The sequence below is a fragment of the Biomphalaria glabrata genome, chromosome 4 (assembly GCF_947242115.1).
Source record: "Biomphalaria glabrata chromosome 4, xgBioGlab47.1, whole genome shotgun sequence".
In the NCBI taxonomy this organism is placed as follows: domain Eukaryota; kingdom Metazoa; phylum Mollusca; class Gastropoda; family Planorbidae; genus Biomphalaria; species Biomphalaria glabrata.
In genome coordinates, this window is record NC_074714.1 from 52,879,416 (window position 1) to 52,886,823 (window position 7,408).

The 7,408-nt window shown below is 37.6% G+C and overlaps 1 non-coding gene across 1 annotated transcript; it reads right to left on the bottom strand.

Moving 5' to 3' along the window:
• Window positions 1-5,881: 5,881 nt before the first annotated feature.
• Window positions 5,882-5,965, bottom strand: Trnal-cag (transfer RNA leucine (anticodon CAG)). The gene has a single exon. It is a non-coding gene; the product is annotated as a tRNA-Leu (tRNA).
• Window positions 5,966-7,408: the final 1,443 nt, after the last annotated feature.

Here is a 7,408-nt window from a genome sequence, read left to right on the forward strand (position 1 = left end):
ATTACTGGATTTCTTATATGATATCTGTAAGCTTGCTTGGTTTAATTTATGAGCATGTGTAGCTGAATACAATATATTTGAAAAAAATTTAAAGATGTTCATAAAATAGTTGTTACTATTTAGTGGTGGTTGCTGATTTATGCATTCATTCATTTATTTTTATTCATAAGCCCCTATACCTCGATAACTATCATTCTCGTTACAATCCGATGACCGAGCCTTCCTTACATATTTTTAACAACCATCATACCATAAGAAGATTGGCTATGGCCAAGGATAAAGATCCACCAGGAGATCTTCCAGATGGCTCGAGAGCTTTATGATCAAATGTAGGTCGAGGCTTTACTTGACGGACTGGGTCCTGCGGAAGCATGATAGATGCACCTGACCAGCAGAAGTGACCGCCAGATCGCCCACGATTCTAAGAGTGCAATTAGCACCACCCAGGCCTCATTAGTCAAAACTGGGGGGGGGACGTGTTGCCACTTGAGACGAGGGAAGGAGGGATGGAGGGAATGATGAAGAAAAGAGAGGAAATCAGAGAGAGAGAGAGAGAGAGAGAGCTAAATATGAGTTGAAAGCGTCGCGGAGTTGGAGATGCTTGGACCTAAAGAAGAACAGGATAGGCAAATAAATCTTTGTCACAAGAGATGTTACTGGAAGACATCCAGATGTCTACAAGTTATACTTCCCCCCCCCCACTCCCCTCCCCCCCGCGTAACAGAATCTGGATTGTGGTCAGTGTAGGCAGTGGCATATCACTTATATCCGTGATGACCAGTGTCCGGCGCTATTACCCGGTGTCTCTGTGTGAGACGAAACCGGAGCACGCTAAGACTGGGGATGATGTACAGACGAATTTGACGTTGTATCAGTAAATATAATATAATAACATGCAATTATATAATAATAATATTTAATATATAATATAATAATAATATTTAATATATAATATAATAATAATATTTAATATATAATATAATAATAATATAATATAAACGTATACTTCCGGGCTTTATCAACGTCTTGATTTGGTTTTAACTCTTGCTCTCCGTAATTATTTACCACATTCTAGTCATTCTAGTGGAATCAACGTTGGTATTGTCAGTTAGCAGAGAAAGAGTTAAGCTTTACAGAACGAAAACGAGGTTTATCGCTAACAACTACAGACAGGAATACAGAAGGGCCACCTTGAGTAGCAAATGTTTGAACATCTTATTTCTTTCAAACAGTTTAGCAGGACAGACGCTTACTTCTTAATTTAAATGCAGTAAAATAAAAAAATTGTGAAATGTTTTTACTAAAGGCAAAAAGACAGGGATGGAGAAGGACGCTTATCTTATCTTATCATATCTTATATCTTATATAATACAGACGTTACTTCAAAAAAGAAGATGATTACGTCCTACGCGTCATGCATTTAGTCATGCATGTTAACCAATGACTTAAATTCTGCCAAGTCACTGGCTTTCCTGGCTAGCTCAGGCCACCCATTCCATGCTCTAATAGCACTAGGGAAGAAGGAGTATTTGTACAAATTTGTCCTAGCATATGGGACGAGGAATGTACCTTTATCTTTGTGTCTTTCAGAGTATTTTATTAAATTTTGTTTTTGTATTTGAAGATTATGGTTCAGTGTTTTATGTATAATTGCTACTTTAATAACTTCTGAGTCTTCTGTCCTGAAGGCTTTCTAAATTTAGTGATTTTACTAAAGGTTTTACTCTAGTCAAATGTCTGAATATTCGTTTTGTTATGAATCTCACTGCTCTATTTTGTGTATGTTCCAGTTTCTTAATGTTTTCTTGAGTAGAGGGGTCCCAAACGGAGGATGCATATTCAATTATTGGCCTAACCAAGGTAACGGAGGGAAAGAAGGAGATTAAGTTTGGTGCCCCAACGGTTCAACAGACTAAGGTAGGGGTGGGCAACTTTTTTTCTATAGATGGCCGCATACAAATTTATTTTTTTTGGTATGGGGGCCGCATATTTATACAAATTGTGTATGTGTATAAGTTATAGGCCTATATAGAAGATCTTGTCTTTATAAAATATTTTTTTGTATAAAGTTATATTTTAATTGCGATACTTTTTAAAAAAAATCTTTTCATTGCGAGGACCGAACGACTGTATCTGTTGACCTGTACCAGGCACCTTGACTGGCAGACACTCGGAGCCAAGGGACATCAATGACGTCTGCGGATATTTACTGCCTGGCTTGGAAACTTAATGACACGTTACGATCTCATCGCTAATTGCTCGGGTCATTAAGGCTTCATTTGGCCGTCTCATCATCCAGGTTTTTGATCCAACGCGGTGGATACTCCCAAGTCCAATGGTCTTAGGTTGAATTCACTTGGATGTGTGCATGTGAGAACTTAGAGAGACTGGGAGGTGGGGATGCTGGGGGATGTTGACATCTTTTGAGGTCACATTCGAACAAGACTAATTCAAGAACGATTGTCCCCCCCCCCACCCAGTCTCCACAGTCTGAACACGTCTTGTCCTCTGGTCAGTTGTCCCTCTCCCGAAAATGTTTTCTCTCAGTATCGATATCTCTTTAAACACGACCTGGGCGATACATCAACCGCTAATTCTTTTCCTCCCCAATGACAGGTCACTCTAGTGTCCAGCTCTTGACGACTTGAAAATAAGCCTTGTCTAAACCACTAGCACTGGTCATTCCGCGGCGATTTCTTCTGCATTCACGAGGTCCAGCCATGTTTATGCGCGAGTGTGTGTGTGTGTACATGGGGGGTGGGGGTGTATGCGTGGCTACAGTGGGAGATAAACGAAAAGACCCTGATCGAACAGAAGTTAGGGGAAAGAATAAAAGCAATGACTTTGAGTAAGATCAATTGAATATCAAACAAAGATGAATGGGAGAGTTATATCCCTCTTCTATTCCCTCCCTTTCTTTTTTTTTTTTTGTAAGAAAACTGGCCAAAACGAGATTTGAAGGCTACCGGGACGGCGGGTAAAAAGGGGGGGACAAGCCGGGACTAAGGGACAATGGCAACAAGATTATGAGGATAAAGGGAGAGAAGAACGTAGATGATTGGTCCGTAGATTGAATTCTCTGTCCCTGTTTCCGGTCCGCTCTGTGGCCACGATAATAAGGAACAAAATGGAGTCGGGCTCGGTAATTGGATGTTGATGAGGTAGTTAGAAGAAATCTTTTAAATCAATCGAGGAGGGAGGAAGAGGGAAAAAGAGTGATACTGAAGAGATGAGGAGAAAGGAGGAGGAGTGTACGTGTAAGCGTATACCGGAGGAGTTTTTTTTTTCTCTCTCTCTTTCCTCATTCTTTCATTTCTGTTTTTTTTTTTACACCACTACAAAACACGGTGTCAGAATTCTGGACTTACTTTCTTCCACAATCGTCCTGTTATAATTTGTAATTACAATACAAGATAAACATAGAGGAAAACACATTGTTATTGGGGCTTTTTATTTTTTGGCATAGCATTGTCAAGAAATCTGGCTAGTTGCCAGAGAGTATTATGTTCAAAATTGTTTATTTCTTGACAGATTGAAGCAAATTATAAATACAAAATTCTTTCATTACCTGGCCATTGCGGATTTTCGCGAATACATTTTCAACACAGTGATCTCCCCTTTGTTTAGATTACACTCTTTACGTGTCCGGTTGGCTTTCTTTAAAGCAATAGAATACAACGAAGAAAAAGAAGAGAATGTGATATTGATAAATGTTTGACGATATAAGGTAACCTAAAGTAAAACTTAAGAAAATATAAAAGTGGCCTAATGGGAAAGGTTATGAAATAACTAGACAAAATAAACAATGAGAATGATATGGGTTGCCTGAATCAGCCAGGAAAACTAGCGACTTGGCAGAGTTTAAGACACTGATTCACATGCATGACTAGATTGACCCAGAGACACGAGTAGGACGGAATTATCTTCTTTAAAAAAAAAAAAAATTAACGTCAATAATATATTTAAATCTTTGATTCTATATTATTATATATTTAAATCTTTGATTCTATATTATTATATATTTAAATCTTTGATTATATATTATTATATATTTAAATCTTTGATTGTATATTATTATATATTTAAATCTTTGATTCTATATTATTATATATTTAAATCTTTGATTCTATATTATTATATATTTAAATGTCTAAGTAGTAAAATTTTATTTTAATTACAATATGTGTGTGTGTATTAAAGAACTATTGTGTTTTCGTTTTGCTTTATAATTATACTAGTCCTGACGCTCAGCCTAACAGACATACCATACACACTCTGTTGTACATAAACTAATTAACAATGTGTATGATGATTTAAAATAAAATATGAATTTAATAAAATGATAATTATACAATGGTCTTGGCATGAGTAGTGTGAATGATAAGTAATCAGAAATTAATAAGTTCATTATGAATATTAGATAGTAAGTCACACAGGTTGCCGAGGAAAAGAGAACCCCGCTTGCAGAAGAAAAACGCCAGAGAAGAAAAGCAAGGCCCACGGCATTAGCTCCAGCTGGAATAACCTGCCCAGTGTGCGGCCGAACATTCCGGGCTCATATAGGCCTCACCAGCCACATGAGGAGGCATAAAACCCCAGTGCAAAGCCCTCAGCCCCCTGGATGACAAAAGTGGTCATCATCGAACCACGATGGACGAACAATATATATATATATATATATATATATATATATGAGTATTAGATAAAAACTGTTTATGTTATGTTGCTTGACAACATTGACAATAAGCATTGGTAACGACTTCAAGAACATCACAGTCTCTGTAACAGGCACTGTAGAAACAGTCATTGAACAACAATCTTGGCAGTAGCATACAAGGACTGTCATTAACTTCTGACCAACAATAATGACAAAGATGACAACAACAATGTCCAGGGTAACATCAAAACCCACTGTATCGACTCTACGATGAAATAGTTAACGCCGACACTGAAACCCTAAAGAAATAAATTATAAAAAAAACAGAGATTCTAACGTATGATCTAAAACTTTAAATCAAACGAATCCGTATTAAGTATACCATTACAATAACTCACCCTAAACAGGGGTGTAATAGTCAGACCCAAAATAGATCAAAGGCAATACAGCCAAGGCTGTACAGTAGAAAAACACAAGGAAATATTTAGGACCACAAAAGTTACAGAAGATTATTATTTCCTAGGCGTCATGCATGGTAACTGTTACGACTCGTCACAAATAATAAGACACTCTCAGGTTGTAATAAAAAAAAATATTTTAATATTATCACAAATTACGTAAACATCTTATTTTCCAACTCTCTTCATCCCATCTCTTCCGGCTTCCACTTTTTAACATCTCTTTCATTCAATAACCAAAATTCGCACCATTTCCCATTCACACCATGCTGCGCTACGACCGTAACATTAACTAATATCTTCCTCTATCTTTGAATAAGGGAGTAAGAAATGTGTCTTTATCGATGTGAATTTCTGAGTATTTCATTAGGTTTAGTTTTTGTATTCGTAAATTATGGACATTCCAAAATAGCTAGTTTATTATAACTGACCACCATGCTAATCTTTAATGTACTCAGCATGCATCGTTTAAAAAGTGACCGAATTACTCATGATGAAGTTTGGGGAAATTGTAAAAATGTAATAAGCGAAAATTTATGCGAGACGGTGATATCAGATTTCTGGAGTTTCGAAATATTGCTGCATGGAAATGCATGTGAAAGAAGGGAGACAAACTAGAAATGATGTGATGACAATATTAAATAAAAGACAGGATTTACGCTGGAATAGACAAGGATATAAAATCTAATGGAAAAATATAGTTTGCACTTGTGATGGAGAAAATCACATGCTAAAGGGAATAAAATTAATCATTAAAAAAAAATGATGTCAGAAGTGGGATTTGAACCCACGCCTACAAGAGTAGACTGCGACCTGAACGCAGCGCCTTAGACCACTCGGCCATCCTGACTACTATGTACCTTTATAATACTAAATTTTATATGCTGTTTAATTTTAAATTTCTGTTGTTTTTTTTTTAGACCAGGGGTTCTCAAGCTGTGGGTCGCGACCCCCTTGGGGGTCGAATGACGATTTGCCAGGGGTCGCCTAAGACCATCGAAAATATGGATTGCTATTGTCTATTCTTCTATTGCTGTATCTGTGTGTGTCGGAGGGGGGGGGTCGCGACAGAGTGGGGGGATTGTAAAAAAGGGTCGCCGAGATTAATAGGTTGAGAACCACTGTTTTAGACCAATGGTAGAAAATTACAAATCTTTTCATATATCATTCTTGTTTTGTCAATACCTGATAATGATGTGGCCAGTAAAGACTCTATTTTTTTTCTACTTTCCGCAACAAAAAAAAACTTCAGGTACCAGCTACAGCTAGGTCACGACCTACTTTTTTTTCCCTTATTAACTGTCGCCAGGATGACTCACAGATGTCCGCGAAAACTCCAGATTTCCATAAAGATGTGAACCAAAGACCGTAAAGTCAAAGTATACCAATTGAGTTTCGCGGTCCATATTGTAAATGAATACAGCTAGTCTTGTTTGTTTTACCAATCAACTAGTATCCATGTATTATCACACAACTATCACCCAGGAATTACGACAAATCTACCATCTATTAACTCATACCATAACTAGAGATAGGCTTTATTGTTATACAATATACATTGCTTTGTGAAACAAGAGGTGGTTTCTGACTTGATCCCAAAGGGATACTTGGTTAATAAAACAAGGACGAGGTCCCCCTTTCTTGTAAGGGGATGACCAAAAAAAAAGAAAGACAACATGAAAATCCTTTTAAACCCCTTTTGGGATATTCTGATCCTTTTACATGCCTCGTGTGTGTGTGTTTGTGTGTTTGTGTGTGTGTGTCTGGTCATCTTAGTAATTTACAAAATAGACACATTGGGACTTTCTAGCCTTCTTTAATGTCTCTAAACTCCGGAATAAGTGTTACCGTTTGGTCAGTTTCTCTCTCTCTCTCCCTCTCTTTCTCTCTCTCTCTCTTTCTTTCTTTCTCTCTTTCTCTTATCTCTATCTCTTCTCTATTTCTCCTCTCTCTTTCTCTCTTTCACTCCATATCTCTCTCTTTCCTTCTTTCCTAGTGCTATTAGGCCCTGGAATGGGCTGGATGGGCCAGCCAGGAAAACCATTGCTGCCTGGTCGTGCGGTTTGCGCGCTGGATTGTCGTTTGGATTTATCGATAGTCGAGGGTTCAAATCCTGCCCGCTCCCATCCCCCGTCATCCTGCGGGAGGTTTGGACTAGGAAGTAAACTAACTCTGAAGGAACATCCGAAACATGTAAAACATTTTACAAAACAAACAAACAAACCAGTGACTTCAGAATGTAAGTAATTGGTTAATATGCATGACTAAATGCATGACGAGTAGGACGTAATCA